Consider the following 22,150-nt stretch of genomic DNA (forward strand, 5'->3'; position numbering starts at 1 on the left):
CCATCTGTACACGAGTGGACACAACAGCTACAAGCATAATTTAAAGATGCCACCAAGTAACTCACTGCAACAACGGAGACACCGGATGTGCACATACATCTGCTCCACCTCATGGCATGCGCGAAGAGGCCTGACCAAACGATGGAAGAGACAGCGGCACAACTGCAGGCTGAAACAAAGCATCGTGCGGATCACAGCAGAAGCGGAGGAATACGCCATCAACCGCACCAATAACAATTGGCGCAACCTCTGCGGCCGCCTTAATGGCACTCTAAGTACATCCAAAACGTGGTCCCTCCTCAGAGCACGTACTCAACCCAACGCATACAGAAAACGCACACAACCAACACCGTCCGCACTATTACCCACAAAGAACAAATGGTTGATGACGCTCTTCTCCAAACGCTGCTACAGAGATACATAACTGCAGGTCGTTCTTATGCGACTCCAACTGTACGTCGAGGTGAACCAATTCTTCCCAAATACCATAGTCATCTATCGAGCAGGTAGGTCTATCTGCGCAGGCCATACCCCTACAACTTAAGGAGGACGTTGTGGATGGTACGAGTACAGCTCAAACCGAAGCGATTCTCGCGTTGGACCTCAAGGGGGCCTTCGACAACGTCTCACATGACCTCATGGATTCGGCCACTCCTGGTTACTCCCCTATTCCTTCACCTCCCCCCTGGGAGACTGCTCTGACCAGCTCAGACCCGCAAGAGCAGCGACGGCTGATCCGGTGGGCACGCGAAGTGGCGCGAGCAGATGGGGCCCTGAACTAAGGGCTCCACCCTACGAGGAAGTCACCCCACCTCACTAGAAATGTCTCTCTCTCTCTCTCTCTCTCTCTCTCTCTCTCTCTCTCTCTCTCTCTCTCCTGTACTGAGGAATCCCGCTTATAACACTTTTTTTTCTTCTATTTTTAATATCGACACATGCATAAAGTATATTGCCGGCAGAACACGTTCTAGTGACAAATCAGAAAAAAGTAACTGTACAAAGTGGCGCCATTTCACCGACCTGCAGATTGAATTTTCCATATTGCTAATAGACCTTCGAGCCTACCTTAAATGAAAACGTGCTCAGCATCATTATACAGGGTGCCCCACGTAAGTTTAGGCAAACGTTAAACATATGTAAATGCCAAGTAGCTGGGCAGAATCAAGGTAATGCTGTTTGCCGTCGCTCGTATAGGTACTCAGATTATCTTTTTTTGCATTCCGTCTAATTGCATACTTATTATTAGTTAACTAATCAATTTCTTAAATATTATAATTAGATTAAAAGTGCCAATTAGAAATTTCTAGGGCAACACTAAAAACTCCGGATACAGCATGCTGTTGCTCAACGCGTGCTACATAAAAGTTTTTCCTAGCGTGGAAGGAGCCCGCAAATGCACGCAAAATTGCCGCGCGACTGGCCGCTCAAGGCACTTTGTGTGTATTCGCGGGCTTCTTTCACGCGCGTAAAAACTATGTTATGTATAACGTATTGAACCACAGAAAGCTGTATCAGGAGTTTCTAATGTTGCTCTACAGTTTTCTCTTTGACATTTTTCATCTAGTTATAATATTTGAGAAGTTGATTAGTTAATTAAGAATAATGGTTTAATTAGGCGGAATGAAAAAATGAGTAATCTGAGTATCTCCAAGTCGGCCGCATTTCGATGGGGGTGAAATGCGAAAACACCCGTGTACTTAGCTTTTGGTGCACGTTGAAGAACCCCAGGTGGTCCAAATTTCCGGAGTCCCCCCTACTACGACGGGCCTATCAGAAAGTGGTTTCGGCACGTAAAACCCTATAATTTAATTTTTTTAATCTCAAAGCGACGGCAAACAACATTGCCTTGATTCTGTCGAGCTACTTGGAGTTTACATATATTTAACATTTGGCTAAAGTTACGTGGGACACCCTTTATACACGGTGTTTCACGTAACTTGAACCAAAGGTTTTAAAAAAATTATTTAGCCGCAACTGAATGAAACCAACGGTAATGGTTTTCCGTCATGTGGCGCTCCTTAGATTATTTTTATATTCCGCTTAATGGTGTAATTAACTAAGATCAATTAAGCATTTCTTTAATATTCACTTAATATTCACGTTGCCACAAAGAATTGCATCGGTCGTTTCTGAACCCCCTATACAACACAGCGCAATGAACTTTCCCCTAAGGTGAGTATTAAAAGTTTTGCTCAGTTGATCTTAGTTAATTAACAAATTAAGCGGAATATAAAAAAAAATACTCTAAGGAGTGCTACATGACGGCATACCATATGCCGTTGGTATCATGCAGCTTCGGTTAACCACACTTTTAAAATGCTTGGTTCAAGTTACGTAAAACACCCTGTATGTGACATTCTTTCTCTGGGAGCCTCTTCTTTTGGATGCTGTCATAGAGTTGATTGCTCAGCCGGTGATGAATTTCTACTTGGTTCAAGGAAATTTCCTTGTTATAAATTTTTTAGTGGGGTTATGTCATTTTAATCTTTCTTTTAGTTTCTCTAAAATGTTTCCATTGCTTTCAAGACGGGTCTAAACGGCGCCTTCCAACCCAAGCCAACCCAATCCAAACCGGCTTGAAACCGGTGCGGTCGGAACGCGTGGCCGTCGTCTGCTGGCTTGACGCCCGCGCGCTTGCGCCGGCAATGCGTCGCCTTTCGACCGGCTTCCCAGACGTTTCGACAGCGCCGTTGGCAGTGAAGGACACGTCAGTATACAAAGTGGCTCTAGATGATTCTTTGCACACGCGGGCGGCCTTGCACTGCGTCTCACCGAAACGCGAACACTGTGGCCATGCATGCGCAGCCTCGCGCGACAACGTGCGTATAGTATGAGGAATTCAAATACGAACCCATCGAGATGCGCTAGAAAGAAACGTTAAGTCACTCTGATCACTGTGCTTTCTTGAAGTAGCGACCTCGACTTTCTGTGTGTTTTTTGCATTCTTGTATGTAATCTCGCTTCTGTACGTATGAGCAACTCTATCTGGCTGGGGCGCTGGCTGTGCGGGCGGGCGAGTTGTCATGGCACAACAGGACCCCCAGCAGTGCTGTGCTTGACCGCCATTCTCGAAGCTTTTCGAAATAGTTTGGGATCAATAGCAGTCGTGTCGCGTTATTGCGAAGGCATAAGGCTCTTTGCAGTATAAGGAGTTGCCATCATTCTCTTTCCGGTGCATGCTTCGAGGCCCGTCTTTACATTTGTCGGCAGCTTTTTGTCACGAAAACATTCTTGCTATCGACTGACGCTTATTATCTGGATCAAACTTGCAAATCCAGGTTTCACAGCCTGCATAATAACGTCAGAAACTTGTCCGCAGCTGCATGCGTCGACTGTGATCAGCATGTCCACGTCGCTCAACGAGCATGCATTTTCGTTCATCTGTCATGTTGTGGGGCGCGGCCATCGGGGCGAAAATTACCTGAACGTCGAACGGAGATAGTCTAGCAGGAGTTGGAACACTGCCGTTCAACTATTGTGCAGTGCCACTGTATGCAATATCTGCAGTTTGTCAGAGGAACGTTTTCGCTCGCCGTTTTTGCCACAGGTGCGATTTTACAGTGAAGCTGTATACCTCTACCGTCCGAGGAAATTTTCGTGTCGTTGTTGGCGTGGTAAGCAAAAAACTCCCCATACGTGGGCCGATCCCTGAGATAGTGCAATACCGGGCCGACCCGCGGCGGAGGTGAAGCAGGCGTTAAACACTCCCCATACGTGGACCGATCCCGAAGATAGTGCAATGCCGGGCCGACCCGCGGCGGAGGTGCAGTTCGCCATTAAGGGGCCCACATACACAGCTTCGCTGGTCATCCTTCTTCACAGAGTGGAAGGAAACTGAGTTTATTTTTTCTCTGTCACTGCATTAACTACCACTTCTTTCCTGACCTTTACGCCAACATTTCTCCCCTACCATAAATTGACTCATACCAAGACAAACCAGATGGACGCCCTACACCGTACGGCACTAAAGGCAGCGCTGGGAATACCCCAGCATGCGTCCACGCAGCTCCTACTACGACTCGGGCTGCACAACACCATCCACAAACTAGTCGAAGGCCACCTTAACAGCCAATTCCAACGCCTCCAACGGACAAGGCAGGGGCGCCTCATTCAATCCCGGCTAGGATACTCAACACCGAGAAAACCGCAACACCTGCTTAGCACTCGACACAAAATTCACGTGACCCCAATTCCCCGTAATATGCGCCCTGACCGTCGTAAAAGCCGGAGCACAAGCCATAGCTGGCCGGGGTCTTTGGCGATGGTATATCGAATACACCGATCCTATGCACCAACCTGGCCCGGTACCCGCAGAGACGTGTCCTGTGTCTAGTCGTACTAGGTAGTACAGACACGCTGAGGGCTTCGGCCACGGTCAACACTGTGCCCAGCGGCACGGCGGAAGAGGCCGCTATCGCCTTGGCCGTCATGCACGCTTCAACCATACCGGCGGCCAGACGGACCTATCACAATGGTCACTGATTCGCAAACCACCTGTTGAACTTTGGCACAAGGAATGGTTACATCCTGCACACACTGTATCCAGAGAAATATTTGACTATTTGAGAAAAATATGACCAGAGAAATATTTGAGGCATTTTCAATGTGGTCAGTTAGGAGCCGTCTGTGTTAGTTCCCCTTCCATAGCTCTTTGTGATAAAGAACTTAAGTTCTTTAGAAGTTAATCAGTTTGGCCTGTGTCCACTATGTGTATGGTTACATTTGTATTGTTTAATGTTATTGACGCATGCGCAGCAGGAGTTGACCGACGATGACGCGATCGCCTTCCCTTTCTTCTTTTACTCTCTTTATGCCCGTTGCGAATTGCATATATTTGCGCAGGCTTCAATAAAGATGTTGTTGGCAGTCAGCGCTCGTCCTGTGTCCTCCCTTGTCCGTGTTTTTGGCGCTGTTTCAAATATGAACAGCCCACAGCAATACACAGGGTGCGTATCACCTGGACACGCCTCTCTCCATGATAATGAACGCGCTAATGGGGTAGCCCTAGAGCTCGCTAAACTGGCGCCGTTGGAAGAGCTGCACAACCCAAACGACGCACCGGCACAGCCACTGAACTATGTATACACTGAAACGCTAGAACATTACAGACATAGCAGGATACATTGCCATTCCCATTCCTTTAACCGAGAAGATATCGTCGCCCTGGTGACAGCTGCGAACTTATTCATTTCCTTGCTTCTTTATCCTTCACCTCTTCCACTTCTCACAATATCCCTCGTATTGTCCCTACTGTGGAGCAAAGTCCGCGGAATATCACTGCACCTGGGTAGGGTGCCTCAGGGCGCGCTTGCTCCCCCGCTCCTGTACGGAGCGCGGCAGGCGAGGAGGATATCGAGGGACCCTACACCTATGAAAAAGACGCCCCATCTCATTATGAATAAATGTCTTTATCTCTCTCTCAGAACCACCCGCAAAGAAACACTATCTATAAGCTACCGTTCGAAATTCTCGAGAGTTAAAGGCTTGTAGAACCTGCTCTTAAAATCATAGAAATTCATCGTGCGCAAACCCCCTCAACGCAATTTCATAGCTGTCGGCATGCAGAGAAGTTCCGCGCGGGCGATACCTAATGCTACCATGTTATTTAAACTGATAGCCTAACCAAAAAGAAACTGTCGCTGGAAATTCGGAAAGGGTGCCAGCATCAACCGTATTTCTTGAAAGTTAAATAATAGACCATTACACGTCCGCTCTCGTAACTTTCGTATGTAATGCTAGTAGTTAAGCGCTGTAGAAGAGGCAGTACCTTTATGGAATTAAATAATTATTGTCGCAATTTAACGATGCGAACGCATTTTCGGTTGCCTGTTGTGCACCGCACTGTTTTATAGTTTATGATGTGGAACAAAAGCGTCCACAGTACCAACGCACAGTGTTGCAAAGGTTCTTGGTGTTGCGGCAACCCTCAGTGCGAACCTTGCGTGATCCACGCGCATCCGTCATACTGGAATGCTTACAGCGTTTTCACGCTATACAGTCACCGGCGCACAGCCTTTCATATATAAGCTGGTAAGTTACCTCACGGTGAACACACAGTTAATCACTCCAAACTGCGCGCGAAAGTAATTACGAAAGCGAAAGCGCGGCGTTTCAGCAACTAGAATAACTATTTTTGGAACAAATATGAAAGCAACAAGTTTCTTCTTCCTTTGCTCGTGTAAGGGCTTTTTAATTCTGAGGCGCTTCTTCTTCCGGGATGACGCACAAGCTCACATGGCGCAGGGCTATCAATAGCTGGAAGCTCTGAGTCATATAGCTTTCGCGTTATCCCTATAAGTTGGTACGGGTATGTATCACCATGGTAGCACCAGGTATTTGCATGGTGCTATCACTAGACACAGCATTCAAGAGCTCTTTGTTACCGCATGCTGACTGAAGCGTGAGATAAGTCTGCATACACAACCGTTCATGAGTGTCGGACTCTTGGCTACTTCAAAACCGTTCAACGAATGAATTAAAAAAATGTGTGGTTACATGTTGTTGTATGAATAACCAACTAGGCTCGTTCACTTCGTTCTCAACAGTTTTTATCAGCCCCAACCCCATTACCCCATCTTCTTTTTTTTCTGTTTTCTCTTTCTTTTTGTAAAGTTTGTGTATGAAATGCGACAAGTGATACGTTGCATGTTCCGTGATGTCGTCGTGGAGATTGTTTGCAATAATGTTAAATTTCTAAGTGCGACGACACTTTGGTGTCCACCGGACCGCTTGAATGTAGTCGCGTTGCGACCTGTCATATAGAAACCTGTAACCGAAAGCAGTTGTGTCTGGTCGGACGCGTTTCGACAAGTCTGCTGATTCGTTTTAATTATAATTACAACCCTCCTCCTATCTTTCCGATAACCATGGCAGTCAAGGAAAATGCCTAGAATCTCCGACCAAGACTTCTCAATGTTATTTATTTTATGGCTAGAAAAATATAGAGATTAACTTACAGAGGGAAGACCCAGAGCCGAAGGCTGTATACATGGGAATTTTCGGTCAGGAAGTTCTATAAACAATCCATGTGGAAGGCAACAGCAACACGTTTAGAAAATGAAGAAAAGCAAATGATCAGAAAAAAAATAAGTTAAAACGTCTTTGCAAAACAAGTTCGTGATAAAGCTTCAAAGTATTATGCATATACTGATAAGAAACGATAGCGATCCCTTTTTGAAAACGACTAATGAGGAATAATGCTTAATGCGTGGCGGGAGGCGATTCCATTATGATATTGCAGTATAATAAGCGGTACGCCTCCCATTGTTTGAGTGCATTACAGGCAGTAAGAGAAATTTTTGTCGGAGGCAGATCTGGTTGCATAGGTATTTACTAGACGATCCCTTCATAAAATAATGGATGAAGTCAACTCTTTCATAGATTTCAAGAAAATAATTGTGGCATTAGAAAGGCCGAATCTTTATATAGAAAGCTATAAGCTGTAGTTTTGGAGTAGATGTGAAACATTGCAACGGTGCGTATTGAAGGTTAGGTTCCATTGCAGGGGGAACTGCCACGCCGTCCCCGGCCCTGCGTCCCCATGTTATAGTAAACTAAGCATTGGTCTATAATTTTTATTTTTTTAAGGCGCGTGTGGGTCGACTCTTGCCTCCAATCTCACAATCCACTTCAGGTGCCTCTGGAACTGGTACTACTTTGAATAATTCTACTGTACGTGAAAATATTCCTCCCTTAAATGTCAAATTAATAATACGCGAGACCAACATCCAGAAGACCGGGTAAACTTGGCTGCCTATAGCTCGTGAAGAGGGCCGTTTTGTGGCGCGATGATTGTCAAGATTTTATTTACAGAAAACGCAGAAAGGCTGGCCTGAGCTCTGTCTGGTCCTTCCGCTACTAAACACCACATTATGATAACCATCATCATTATCGGGCTGAGCTGTTGCTCTCTAACCTGGTAACTCTGACATGTAGGGAAGGGGAGCACACGTATAGTGATTAATTGTGGTTGACAGTGCATGGGATGTGGCAAATTAGTTCTGCGGAATCCCGCAAGGTGGAGAAAAGTACATGAAAGGGAAAAGTTGTCATCCACCCGAATGTAGCACGAAGCTACAAAGGAAACGGGTTTCTCAGAAAGAACGCTTCGCAGTTCAGGAAAAGTATCGCGAACCAGGACGAATTTTTCCTCAACTGCAAAACGTTTCTTCTGAAAACCGGAATGCGTTTTACAAAAGTTATTGAACAAAAATCTAATCATGTAGACAGCAATTTCAACATGCGATTATTTGCAATGCTGTAGATTTCTATACAGAGGGAGTGTTTAGCGGGACAGCTGTATCGGGAGGAAATGTTTAAGTTGTTCGCTATCGATTCGGGCCGTTGTAGAACAGAAATCGCACGGTAATACAAACGGAATATAATGTTTCTCTTCAGCTTTTGTTTACTGTCATAAAAGCTTTCACGGAAACAAAAAGTTTCGCTGCATTGCACTATACAGTGTAGGCAGGAATCTTTTATGCCGGAAGGGGTGAAGAAGAAGCAATTCGGGGCCAGGGGGGTATGTGTGCGGTTTGCCGATCAATTTCCGAGAAAAAAAAAAAGAACGGTTGAGGAGAAGGGGTTACGGGTGCGGTCAGTGGACTTCAACCTTACCGAGCGTATCTGCACCCCTGGAAGCACGTTATCTGTGAAACTGCCTGTCCTTGCAGTTGCGCGCATCAACTTTCCGCGGCTGCGTCCTCAGCGTGCTCGGTGCACCAGCTGCGAGGTAGCGAAAGCAGCACACCCTCCGCACTGCGAGCCGCCAGCAGGAACGGCGGCGGAACCATGCTTCGGCAGCTCGGCGACCACCATTATACCGCGCACGGTATGCACAGGGAGGGGTGCGTCCCGCAGAGGCATACGCATTCGTTGTCGCCGCCGTCACAGCTCGCCGTCGGCTGCGAAGAGGCGCGCGACCGATGTTGGCGCTGCTAGCCAACAACTAGTAGGAACGAACAGTGTCGAACGTTAGCAGTTAGCGTTGAGGAGAAGCAGTAGATAGGAAAGACAGCCAATGACCGAGAAGCTCGCTCTACAGTGAACGGGAGCGCATTAGGTCACCGGAAGAAATGGGAAGGGCAGAATCTGGTCCACGTTGAAGTCGAAAGCACAAATAATCGCCGGGTTTCGGGAGCACGTACGTGACAAAACCAAAAGCGCGCCCTGAATATTTTGCAAGCACGTGAAATCTTCAGGTAGAAAAAAGGAAAAGAAAAAAAAAACTATAGTTCAGGCTGACGGAAAACAGTTTGGAGGGGGAATACGCTTTGAATTACACTGAGGAAATACAGCTGAGCCATTCAAGAGCAGTGCAGAAATAATGTGGAAGAGGCAGAGTCGTAACGATGCAGAAAATTTGGTTGTCAGCAATATCAACTGAAGACAGTCGGAATAGAAAATACCAGAGTACACAACTGAACTGGATGTAAAATATCGATGAAATTAGCAACTGGGACGAACATCAAAGGAGCATTGTTAGAATAACCGGAAAGCGATTGTACAGGACAAGCGAACCCCGGATCGTTGGCGACAGATTAGAAAGGGTTTGATATGCAAAGGAAAAAGGAGATACAACCAACATTTAATTCTACACACCAATTACAATATCGTCAGTACTGTGCAGGTTAAGAATTCAAGCTATAAAATCGAAGCATCAAGCATGGGAAGGACAAAATGGGATATTGGCAGAACTACAGAGATGTTTCAGAATATGTAGACGCATATATATAGACGATAGAATATGTGTAATCACACAGTCTATAGCCCCAGAGAAGATTTCTGTATGCTGTAGCCTTCCAGAATATTAGTGGTGCGCGCCGCAACGGATACACGGAAATCCCATGGAGCATTCTAAAGGATGCGGGTCTCGGAATAATAAAGTGCATATATAGCGGGGGGAGGACTAAGTATCTACGAGACGACTGAAATTGAGAAAGGCTTCCACCAAGGCTCCCCGTTATCACTTGCTGATATTTACGATGTGCGTAATCGATAGACATGAAAAAGAGAGAAAAAGACTAGATGAAAGTAAGTTGGGTAACAATCTCTCGTATAAACAAGACAGTGTGGTAGTGGAGGAACGACTATACCGGCTTCGGTGTACGTATAGATGGCATTGCTTTACTGGCGAGTAGTCAGAAATACATTCAGCTCCTGGTACATATTTAGGTAGAGCAAAGCGAAGCTCTATGTTACAAATATTTATTTCTTGAATTTGAGTTTAGAGTATTCAGGTACCATATAATAAAAACGCTAATTTATACAGTGGAGAAAAATAACCAGGAAACTAACCAGTAGATATTACTTTAGCGACGTGGACACCGGCAGAGAGAAGGGTGTTAAATGTAATGTTAAATGTATAGATGCCGAAACAACATATTGGACAGGCGCAACGGAAAAGGAGTCCAGTGATAGAACTATATATGAAACGGCAAACAATGAAATCGGAAGAGAACATTTTACGATAATCCAAAGGGCAGTGCCCTACTGTTCGAAGCCAGATCGGGTTTCTTGAGAACGCAGAGTTGTCAGAAGATTTCCCGACGAGAACGATTCGTGATTACCGTGTAGAAACGGGCCAGAAACCATAGATCATGTTCTAGTACAATGTCACATTATTCATCCAGCCATAAATGCGGTAGTAGAGAGCTTGTACGAGTCCTTGGGTTTTGAAGACAGCAGAGTTGTTTAAGATGAATCTGGCCGCGCATACTTAGTAAGAGATGGCCGCGGAATGATCACGAAATGAAGAGAACTTTCCGTTTTGAATAAGGTACCTTAGCGCATAAAGGTATGTAAAGGTTCAGATACACCAGAAAGGTAACAAGAACGAGCCTAGTGGCATGTGCCACCGCCCCCCACCCCCCTTCCAGTTTCACAGGGGATGTTCACACCATCATCGAAGCCATAGCTATAGTGCCTAAAATATACTTATACAGGCACTACACCGTATTATACCGGTCCCGAAACACGCACCGACAGAAACTATACGACGGCACTTGTCAAGTTCGCGGTTGCCCACTGATTGGGCAAACACCTCATTCGAATCCAATCACCTAACCACTGATGCAATTTTTTTTGTTTGTACCGCCTTTTAGCTGCCGATACCGTAATCGCAACTTCAGGCCTCAATTTTTCGAACGCGCCACAGTTCATATGAATAATATTGCCATCTCCGCGGAAAGTGCCATATCGGCCCCATATTTGCCATAAAGCGTCGGAGCCATATGTCACACTGCTCGTTAAAATCACGTGCTGCCCCAAAGAGTGGCCGACCCTTTTCGTGTCTCTCACTCCTATAACAGCTGTAGCTGCTCTCCGCTGTTTTCGAAACGCGCAAACTATACGGAAGCCCCGAACTTTATCGGGGCCCAGGCGCGCAGCTTTGTGCGTGCACTATGCGTGTATAGGCCGCCCTACACGAGTGCGCATTGCTGCACCATACGTACTCCTACGAGCACCCGAGTGTGTTCGACTATGCGCACTATGGCGCGCTCTCTGGCCACCCGCGCGGTGGGCGCAGTGGCTGTGGCGTGCGAACGCGCCCCCGCCGCACACTCAACGCTCGTGCCACAGAGCATTGGTGCACGTCATCGTACAGAAGCCTATAGAGACGGGTCACAATTATGCCTCGTCAATCGCACGGCGTATCTCGTGCATCATATGTGTTTCCCTGGGACGCTAAAACGCATCAATCTAGTCATTAGCACGACGATCCAAATTTTCAAACGTATAAACCAGCACATTGCGTCTCTCATGCACTTGCCCGTTATACGGATGGGGACATCAGGAGGACAAGACGACGACACCATGTAGGCCAGAAACACGCGCGCGCGTGGTGTATTTCTCCGCACTGCTGTCTTTTTTTTTTTTTTTCAGCGCGCATCACGCGCTGGTCGACTATAATTTATGCGACTTAATTGTATATCGCGCTTTTTCTTCCTTTTTGTTTGCGTCACCGCAGCGCGCAATTCTTGTCGCTGTCTAAGCTCACTACACACTTCTCCAGATATACATGGCTCGCATAAGTTGCTCTCGTTTTCTATGCGGGTGTCGTAGTAAAGTGTGGACACTCGCTAAGAAAGCAAACGGATGTTTTGACAGGCGCTGTTTTACCTTATACCGTCCAGCGCAGGGCCGCCACGTCTCTTAATTAATTTCTGCCAGGCCGTGCGTGAACGCAATTACGCCGCAGCATTTTTTTTTTTTAATTTTTCGGCTCCCTTTACGTCACGCGCTTCCACGCGGAATCCACGCGCGAGTCTCTATATAAACGCCGCGCGAAGTAGCTATCAGCACGCTTCCCTTGCGGCAGGCCACCGCTGCTCACGGGTGTGTTTCGATTTCCCGTGCAGAATTAAAAAAAAAAAAGTCACCGTATAAGTATACGTATGCAACGATGTTTCCGTTTCAACATCTTTGGGAGAACTTTGCTTCTCTCTCTCTTTCTTTTTTTCTTTTTTTGTTCAAGTCAGCAACGTTCGTCATTGTTTGCGCACACGAAGAAAAATGAAAGTCAAGTAAGCGCGTCCATCCTTCAACTGAACATAACTGCGGATAGAAATACTGGCGCCGGTAGAATGACGATGAAAGGATGCCTTTCTTCTTTCTTCCTTTTCTCTCTCCCTCTCTCTCTCTCTCTCTCTCTCTCTCTCTCTTTAAATTCGCGGCGACGACAATTTATCATAGGTAGCTTGAAGTTTGAAACTCGGAACCAATCGACAGCTCAAGAAAGTAGCATGAAATATGATGCCGCCCTCCTGGTACCAGCGACGGGGTTTTTTGTGCAGAATTTAGGACAGCGACTTATAGGGTCAACATTTTTCCCACAATGGGAAAAAAGAAAACAAAGAAAGAAAAACAAGAGCAATAACTTTTCCACTTCATCTAGAGAGCTGCGTAAGTAAGCAGGATGACCTATATTCAAGGTGGCCTCATTAGTGGCGTGCTTTCAGCATGAATTGAAACGCTAACAGAAAATGTCTGATCAGCAGAGAGCGCCTGTTAGGCGTAATTACATGAAAATGGGACGTGTTTAATCGCGCCGTAGCCATTTATGAGCGTAGATTAGTCCGAAATGTACGTTCCTGTTACAAATGCTGGCGACATTGGAAACAAGAATATATATATAGAGAGAGACACACACACACACACACACAGGGTATCCCAGCTATCATGCACCAAGATTTTAATACATGCAAAAACCACGTAGCTGGACAGGACCAAGGTAATGTTGTTTGCCGTCGCTTGGAGATACTGAAGAGTATTTTTTTTTTACATTCTGCCATATTACATAATTAGGCTTAATTAATTATTCAACTTCTGAAATAGTATAATTACATGAGACGTGTCAATGAGAAAATAGTAGAGCAACGTGAAAAACTCCCGATACAGCTTTCTGTTGCTCAGCACGTGCTACATGAAAGTGTTCTTCCGAGCGTTAAAGAAGCCCGCCAATACACGCGAAGTGCCTCGAGCGGCCAGTCGCGCGGCAATTTTGCGTGTATTGGCGGGCTTCTTTAACGCTCGGAAGAACACTTTCATGTAGCACGTGCTGAGCAACAGAAAGCTGTATCGGGAGTTTTTCACGTTGCTCTACTATTTTCTCATTGACACGTCTCATGTAATTATACTATTTGAGAAGTTGAATAATTAATTAAGCCTAATTATGTAATATGGCAGAATGTAAAAAAAAATACTCTTCAGTATCTCCAAGCGATGGCAAACAACATTACCTTGGTCCTATCCAGCTACGTGGCATTTGCACATCTTTAATTCTTGGTGCATAATAGAAGGGCCACCGTGTATGTAAATTGTTACGGAGTAGATGTTCGAAGAAGGTGATTATTCATACTATACTGGGAAAGGTGGCAGGCAGGGCCACAACAACGAAGGCGGGGGAGTGGGCCACACTTCGTCCTCCTCTTCGTCCTCTACACTTCAACAACTAACTTCTACGCAACACTGGTTGATTGATTTGTTGAATAAATGTTTTATTTATTGGCTGGCTCTTTGGCCTGATACGAGCAATGGGTAAGGGAAAGTGTCAGCAGTGGAAGGCGCGATGCGAGCAGCAGGGTCTACGACCGGCGTCAAAGCCCGGACTCCCTGGCAAAGGCCAGGAGGGACCCCAGGGCTGCGGGGAAGGTGTGGCCTCTGTTGCGAGCGCCACGTATACGTGCGTCGTCGTCAGCGTAGACGTTTGCTGACTTGCCTCTGCTGGACGACTTGCGTAAGACTGCCGCTTTCCTAGCGCGTCTGGCGTGAGGGCAAAGCCAGACTGCGGCCGGACTACAACCGCTTGCCCGGCTCGGAATAGTAAGCCAGGAGGCAGTAACGATATATTTAAGCGAAGTATAGACAAACGTAGGGGCGCGTCAGCCGGACTGCCATCGCCTGTACGTCACCGATGCGCGACGCTAGAGCTCGCGCTGTTGGCGCTTACCGATTGTGTTGCTTGCTCGGTCTCTTGGCATCAACGGCGCCAAATGTGCATTGCTGGAGGTTGTTTCTTTTAGCGCTATATATAGCCCTTATCGGTCGTTATCAACCTTAGCGGAATCGCTCTTGCCTTTACAACCCTTGTCAACCTTATCGGACATGATCCGACCTTTATCAACCCTTATCGGTCCTCATCAACTTTGTAAGACTCGATCCAACCCTTATCCGTCCTCATCAACCTTATCGGACGTGATACGATCCTTGGTCCTTATCGGAGTTGCCGCGACCATTATATAGCCCTTATTGCTCTTTATAACACCTTATCCATCCGCGTCGAACCATTATCAACCGCGATCAGATCCATATAACCCCTCGTCACTCCTTATCATCCTTACCAACTCACTGACCGCGTATCACAGACAACGTGCATGGTACGACACGTACATTCATGTGGTTCAGAAATATTCGCCTTCTGCAAGCGTGGGTGTTTAGCCCGGTGGGTAAGACACTCGGCTTCCGAACGTCGTGCGTCAGCGACGGTTTTCCTCAGTGAGTCGACATAGAAATGCTTACGCATTAAAAAAAATAATAATAATAACCAGAAATCTCTCTTTCGTGCATCCGCGGCTGCACGGTAATGAGGAAGTAAACGTTCCGTGCGGATAGAATGGATTCAAATTGCACTGCGTACAGATGCGCATGCTGCCACCGAAACCATGATGCGTTCAAGGCGTCCTTCGTATACTCGCTAGTAGTCAGCAACTGTGCTTAAAAAAAGACTCGGTGTAATTTGCGTGCGCCCGCTCTTGTGTGCGTGTGTGCGCACGGTCGTTTCGACTCTCTATGCACTCACACAAAGCTTCGCTGTATATAATTTCTAACTCGTTGGATCTTCTGCCATTTTTCTTTAGCTAGATTGTTCGCAAGCAGTCGTCCCATATAGTGCATTTACTCAATGTTCACTGCCAGCAGCCACACCCAGCGAAGAAACAAACCGAACTAAGTTCGCTGCGCTAACACATGACACACTCTCTTATTGGGGAGGTTGGACGGGATCACAGAGTTTTCGACAAAATTTACTGCAAGGAACGCAGGCGCTAAAAGTGCCTCTGCGGGAGCTGCATTAAGTGCGGCGCAGCTGAGCCAGCACAGGACTGATAGGCAGCATACATCGCTGTGCGTAAACTTCGTCCTTTTAGTTTCAAGCGATTTTGAGGTTTCGCAAACAGATCATATTCAACAAAATATCACGTCATAGGTGCACAATTCGCAACGGCTACTTATGAGCGCTAAGGCTTACTGCATTCGTGGGTTTAGAAATACCGTATATTTGCGTGAAAATTGAGAAACGAATAAGCGTAATAATTATAAAGGCGCAAGAACGTCCCAAGCTTACGCATATTCAAGTACTGCCCAACTTTCCCGTGCTATAGCGAAACAGTCGCAGCGCCGCAGTTCCCTCTAGTAATTTTAGTAGGAAAATCTATGAACGGGAAGACAGCCAACAGTCTTCGTGTGTGGTACCATAGCAGCCGGCTGCGCAGCGATGGTTATAGTAGAGAGTTTTAGTATAGCGTAAAGCAGCAAACGCAAAGAGTTAGCGTTAGCGTTAGCGTTGCGTGCACCACACTGCGCATGCGCTATACGTAAACGCTGCTGGAGCTCTTACGTACGTACGCTATTTTCAGGATTTAGCGTTGAACGCTAACGCACGCAAGGGGAGCCTTACGTACGGCAAGATGGCGGCGCCGGTCGAAGTGAGAGCAGCCCGCTTCGGATCTATCGAGCCGTCTGCCTGCACTGCTAGGCTCTATCCTTCCCCACTAATGCTCGTGTTCGCCTTAGATTTGTGTGATGATGCTTCGGCAGCGGTGCACAGGTGACAAATGGGCGTTGTTTACGATATACGTTCTCGATTAGCGGCGCAGTAGGCTTAACGAGAGGGTTTGCTCATAGAGTTAGTAGAACAACTCTATGGGTTTGCTAAAAGTGTTTGCTGTATCCGCCTCGAGATGGTGCCAAGTGTATTTCGCTCGTTCGCTTGGTGTAAAGCCGCATGTGGAACCGATGCATGTCATGTTTTCCGCGGCAAAACATAGTAGTGTGGTCGGTGCTGTGGTCACAATGCGTGTGCGTTTTACCAACGACGACGACGATATGAACCTCGTGAAGGAGGTTTTCGCCTTGAACCCATTCGGATGGACGTCAAGGTGGGCGTCCGTTGCAAAAAATTGGAAAGAAGTGGGAAATCCGCTTTCTGGAAGAGAAATTGCCGGCGAAACGTCCCCTCCGGTATAGCTTCGACGTTGAGTGGATCTTGAGGACACGTAGAACCTGCGCGGTCGCTCTCATTCCCGAAGCATGAGGGTGTCTATGTCATCCCAACTTAAAAAGGACACGTAATATGGGTCCCACAGAACACTCGATCGCAGCATGCCAAGATTAATCGGTATGTTTCGCGACTCTCGACAAAACAACGCTCAAACCAAACACCTACATGCGTAATTAACGCAGCGACTGTGGCTTTCGATAAGCTTGACTTAGGGACACACTTGCGGATTCGGCATTGGATAAGCTCGACATTTCGTGTGGATTTGGCTTTCCAGTACTTTGTGTCTTTACATCTAGATGGCGCTGTATTTGTTTGCGTTAACGTTAACGCTTTTCTCCGTTCCGCTATTCTAAAACACTACCTTGTGCCGCGCAGTGCAGTCTTTCTTTGCGTTAGCGTTGCGTGGCACGCTAACGCTAACGCAAGGGTTTTACGCTATACTAAAACTCTCTAGTATAGCAATATTAAGGGGGTACAGTTAAAAATGGAATAGTTCAGTAACATAGTTTTATAAACAGTGAACGCAAACAGCTCGCTTACACTGAAAGGAACATATATTGTTCCCGCGGATTCTCCCGGTCGTTTTATGGCCGTCTTCCTTTGTCCCGGCCGGCTCGGTCACGTGTTATCTTCGCTCCGCTTTGTCACGGTGACGTCAGGCGGTTGGGACTCCTGTTCTCCGGTGCTGCCCGCACGTATGGTTGGGGCTTGCTTCTTTGCACTGTTGTGTCACTGATATGTCACGATACAACTTTTCAGGGCCGAAAACTTGAACGAGATACGACGGGAGCGACATGCACAGGCGGTAAACATTCCCTCGTCGCCTTTTTCACGCTGAAGTGGTGTGTCATGGATTACCGACTAGCCAGATCTCTCACATTGACTGATATATCAATGAAATGTTCGATGAGCTGGCCTTCCAGGCATAAGATCGCACAGGATGCGCGACGGCCGGTATGCGGCGCGGTTTTTTTTTTTTCCCAACTCTATGCGCCTCTATATCTTCCTCGACGAGGACAGTGAGGCACCCTATCCAATTCCAGTCCGATCCACACGCACGAGAGCCGCCCGCGGTCCACTCGTCCACGCACACACAAGGCACTGCGAGAAGGCGGTGACCCTCGTCGGCGTCGTTGTTGTCCCAAGGAATCAACGTGAGCGGTCCTGTCGACACATCGACGATCAAGAACGTTTAGGGGGCACGCCTATACGCCTATATTCGAGCGTGTGCGCACGCATTCAGGCAGCGCCCGCATTTGCGAAGTGGTCCGCATGAACACACACCAACGTCACCCGCGCAAGTAACGCCGGAGGCGAAAATATCTTTCCTTGGCTCTCCCCGCCCAATTTATGTGGCGGTCGGCGGTTGCTGCACTCGGGAGCGGCGGCTGTGCTGCGGTCGCCACTCGATCGAACCTTTGCTTTCGCCGCGACTCGTAGCTGAATGCGGCAAACCTCTGCGCCCGGAGCTGCATATTTACAGGTGCTAACTGTGGGTTCCGATTTTGCAGGGTGAGAGGAGCGGGAGATGCGAGACGTCGAGCAGCCGCAACGAGTTCCGGGAAGCCCAGATGACGGCACTGACTACCGTTATACAGATTTGCTAACGTCTCGGTTCTGAAACGCTACCTAAATATCGTCTCTGTAACAAATATACGCATTCAGACGTGTCACACCTTTAACGGGGCCCTGAAACACCTTTTGTGTCAAAAACAGCGGCGTAATGACCGCAATGCCATCATGCAGCGTCATCGAAAGCAGCTGGACCCACCAACGCTATTGGCTGATTTCGAGATCGCTAGAGCATTCTCAGTAATACACAAGTGCTAATTTTGAGTTAAATAAATAAAAATAAACGTGTGTACGACCTCATGCGCGTAGCTGCGTCCGCTGTGCGTGGCGTCCAAGATGGCTGCGGCGTGCTACGTAGCTACCGCCGCCATATTGGCTACCGCGGCTGCCACGGGGTGCCGCATCAGCCTGCCGCTATTTCGGCATGCTTTGGAGACGCTCGTACTATATCTTTTTTACTGGATGCACGCATGCACACACACACATGTCGCCGCTGCAACACTCAACTTTTGGCCAGGGGATCTGCTCTCTTTTTGGCTTATCCGCTATCTAGCTTCCAGCGCGCTAGCGGAGACGAAAAAAGGAAGCCGTGGGTATTCTGTGCGATAACTCCACTTATAGTAGAAGGATCCGAGACTTTTTTTTTGTTTTTTTTTTTGCGGCATGAGATTTGTGAAACGACGTCCTTTATTAGTGAGGTCATTTCATGATTAGTTAGAACTTAGAAACTCGATGGGGGCGAAATGCGAAAACACCCGTGTACTTAGATTTAGGTGCACGTTAAAGAATCCCAGGTGGTCGAAATTTCCGGAGTCCTCCACTACGGCGTGCCTCATAATCAGAAAGTGGTTTTGGCACGTAAAACCCCATAATTTAATTTTTTTTTAGAACTTAGAAACGTGTTTCAGGACCCCTTTAATGAAGCGATTAAGCTTTCTGGAGCCGTGTGGCTGTGTGCTCATATTGACAGTCATCGTCGGCGCGTTATGAACAATTTATTTTATTTGTTTGTATTTTTGGCACTACCAACACCTCGTGGCATTGTCGACCCCAACAGTCGGAAAGCGAGGAGGAGAGACCTCGGATTCGAGCACAAAATGCGGTATAGCTAGCTAAAGACTCGAAAGTATTGCTTTTCTTTTTTAATCAGTCGTAGTTTTTTGTGCAGCCGTAGAAATGTGCGAACGCACTGGCGTTGTCTCAGGGGTCGCTCCCGCTGACTTGTTCGAGTCTGCATCAGTTTAGCGTGCGCAAATTCGCCAGAACAAAGTTTCGTTTTCCAAGATTCGTATGCGTGCGCGCGCTCGCCTTGTCTAAGGTAATTATAGACGAGAAAACCATGGCCAGGCGGCGCTACTGCGCCTCCCCCAATGTGGAAACGCCAAGCAGCGCGGTCGCGTCATGGCGTAGTCTCCGCTTTGTTTGCATTGTGCCGTCCGCGCTTTTCTTCGCTGCTCGTTCTCACGGCGCTCCGTTTTCGACGGCGGCAGATCGCCTGCTTGCGCCACAGCGAAGCAAAGATTGCCGTGCGGTTTCAAGAAGGTTGCCGACGTCGACAGCTTTTTTTCGTGGCGGCAACCTCACGATAGGGGAGCGTCTGCTTCCGAACGTGTACGGCGTTGAACAAATTGTGGACGGTGATGTGAGAGTGAAAGCCAAGTGCGTGTCACAGGTGTCCGACAAAATCGTATATGACGTCGAGTTAGAGGTACGCACCATGTTCAGAAATTTAGCCACTTTTATTTCAATTACAACATAAGTCACACTGGCAGCAGGAACTTCTGTTGTCATACTACTCGATGACTGCAGATCCATTGGGCTGCTTCTTGACGGTTCCGTCACTTCACAAAGGCATGTTCTGGAGTCTGTTTCACACGTGTCTTGCTGCTGCTCAAGAGCTGTGTCGCTGCAGTACGAAAGCACATGTCCCGGTGGTGCTGACTGCTGAGAAGACTGTTGTGATTGCCATTGGTCTGTTTGGCGCCGCTTCCATCTGCATCGCATATAAATTAAATTTAAATTAAATTATGGGGTTTTACGTGCCAAAACCACTTTCTGATTATGAGGAACGCCGTAGTGGAGGACTCCGGAAATTTCGACCAGCAGGGGTTCTTTAACATGCACCTAAATCTAAGCACACGGGTGTTTTCGCATTTCGCCCCCATCGAAATGCAGCCCGCATATAAATGAAACAGTATGTGTGCCTATTTGTTGTGGGGATTAAATTCCAATAATATGTTTGCAAAGGTAACGTTCCTGTGATTGTGTGCATATATTATTCTACAAGAGTGGTTCCACTACAAGTTATGATACGGGCACACTTAGATACTTAGAAAGCATGGACAAACAACAAACATAACGCGCACGTCTCGAGCGGGTGCTTTCCGATCTGCCGCTTCCCGACGCACGCGACGACCGCGGCTTGCATTAAATACGGTCTGCTACCACTCAAAAGTAGCGCGCGGCCCCTTTCGTTACCTGCACAACTAGTAATTTAAGTTGCAGCGTTTGGAAAAGGGAAATAATTCTCTTGAGCTCGTCCATGCCGATCGCGAGGGAAGCCGCAGTGCAATCAAATAAATTCGGGGGTTCTAAGTGCCAAAACCATGCCAAAACCACGAAATCATTATGAGGCCCGCTGTAATGGGGAGTCTCAGGAATAATTTTAACCTCTGCGGGTTCTTTAACGTGCACAAAAATCAAAGCACACGGTAACAAGGATGTTCTTGCATTTTGACCCTATCGAAATGCGGCCGCCGTGGCTGGGAATCGAGCACGCGTCGTAGAACTTAGCGGCGCAACACGCATGCATTTACCGCTAACAAACGGCGGATGCCACCACAATTCAACAACGCGACACGACTAAACAAACGGCCGTGCGCTAAAAACAGGCATATGACTATTCCGCTTTCAAGATATTACACGCGAATGCGAAAGTATGAGACTTACTTGACTCGGCCGCGCACTGCAGTTATCCATGCTTGTCGTCTGTCCTTCTCGTACCACTTCCCAGGAAATCTGTAGAACATCACGGGCGGCGTAGGACTTTTCGTGTTTTCGAGGCTGCTGTGGCAATCGACAACACATTAGTATTGCGTGCCACCTTTCCTGGCTGATGAGGTCGCACTCGGCATCGCAAAAACCACGCGCACGAGCGCTCCCGCCGTACAGAACACGGGCGCGCGCCAGCGCGGCGACGACCCTCGAAACTTCCATCGGTCCGCTAGGGGAGCATTCGGCGCTGGTTCCGCGCGGGCAAACTTTAGGTTTCCTCGTCTATAGTGGGGGTGACTTCGAAGTATGTCGAAATAGCGACCGGCTGACGCGTTTTATCGGGGTTTGCTAATTCGTGCTGCTTAACTTTCCATGTGTCTGAAAAAAAGCGCACGCACACGTTTCTTTCTTTAAAATGTGCTGTCTTACTTTTTTTTTTTGGTCATGTGTACAATTATTTACCGTACCGGAAAACCTTCTGAATTTACTCTTGTTCTCCGCAGGAATCCTCGTTACTCCCCGTTCCTTTCCATAAAAAGAAGGAACTATATAAACAGCACCGAATGCGTTATGTTCTACTGCAGTGCCTGCATATCTCTAGTGTTTGCCTTCACCTAACGTTATAGCAGTGTTGAAGTTCACTTCGGTTTAATGTGCGAAGGATTGTCTTCTGCAAATAACGCTTGCTTGGCAGCGTGGGCAAGCCAAGACGCGCGGCGGCAGCACCGCGTGGAGTTACACAGAAGACACAGCGATTCAGATAAATCGAGCAGAACGTTTCGGTTAACGGCACGCGTGAGTACGTCA

At 47.4% G+C, this 22,150-nt stretch overlaps 1 protein-coding gene across 1 annotated transcript in view; it reads left to right on the top strand.

Annotated features, from left to right (window-relative positions):
• LOC135906665 (uncharacterized) overlaps nucleotides 1-22,150 on the top strand; it is a 42,901-nt gene that overhangs the window by 5,812 nt on the left and 14,939 nt on the right. The gene's annotated exons all lie outside the window — the stretch shown is intronic.

This window comes from Dermacentor albipictus, chromosome 1, assembly GCF_038994185.2.
Source record: "Dermacentor albipictus isolate Rhodes 1998 colony chromosome 1, USDA_Dalb.pri_finalv2, whole genome shotgun sequence".
Classification (NCBI taxonomy): Eukaryota; Metazoa; Arthropoda; class Arachnida; order Ixodida; family Ixodidae; genus Dermacentor; species Dermacentor albipictus.